This window comes from Corylus avellana, chromosome ca10 (genome assembly GCF_901000735.1).
Source record: "Corylus avellana chromosome ca10, CavTom2PMs-1.0".
NCBI classification, from domain to species: Eukaryota; Viridiplantae; Streptophyta; class Magnoliopsida; order Fagales; family Betulaceae; genus Corylus; species Corylus avellana.
In genome coordinates this window covers 15521001-15522090 of record NC_081550.1, presented here as the reverse complement: position 1 = coordinate 15522090, position 1090 = coordinate 15521001, and positions in this window count along the sequence as shown.

The window sequence follows — 1090 nt, the reverse complement described above, 5'->3', positions numbered from 1 at the left end:
TTTTTTTTTATTCTTTATTGATTCTATCTTTATTTCTTTTCTAAAATTCGTATTTCACATTTTATTTTTTCAATGGTAATTTGTTTAACACTATTTTTTCAACAATTATTATTTTTCAAATAATCATTTTTGTAACTGTAATATTTTTGAAACAGTTGTATTTTATAGTAATTATATTTTTTAACGGTTATATTTTTCAAATGTCGTATTTGCCAACGTTAAGTATGAAAACCATATTCTTACAGTAATGTCAATCATATTTATGAAATATCTTTTTATTAAAAATTGTAAAAGAATATTCTCATAATGATCCCTTAAAAAATGGAAAAAGTTTTGAGAAAAAGAGAAAACAAGTGTGAGAAATAATAAAAAAATAAAATGACTCCCTTGAAAAGTGCTGCTACATGTAACTTTTATTTTTGGCTAATCCAATGAAATATCCATTTTGCATTTTTTTTTTGGCTAATCCAATGTGGGTTTTTTTTTTACAAATCTAATTAGCCATTTTAAATAAAAATATCATTTGACTCCTCCTTTGGGAATGCTCACTACCCTCACAATTATTCTATCCTAAAGTCTTTGCCTTTTTTTTTTTGTTTTTTTGTTTTGTTTTGTTTTGATTTTTTGTTTTAACCACTGACTAATTCAAGAGTTATTTCACATTGTCACATTAGCGGGTGTAATAGTTATAGGATAGTAGTGATTTTTTTTTTTTGGAACAAATTTTTTTTCGTATTTCATTTAAAATAAGATCTAGAGTATACAAATCAGCTCTAACATCCCAGTGCATAACACTGCTACATAACATAGCCCAAAACTATGTTAGTACAATGTCATAAATACCATGAGTAAAATCTCACAATAAAAAATATCTATGACAGCAGCCTCCATTAACTTGTGCACAACTTCTTTTATGGAACAGATTTGCTCCAATTTTTAAAAATAGACTAAATCTAAGACATGTGTATCATAAATTTTCTTAAAACTTTATTTTACTGGCCTCAAAAGATAATCACTAACACCAAAACTATCTCCTTTGCTCAAACACCCGGAGCAAAAACGAAAATATATGAACAAAAAAAAAAAAAAA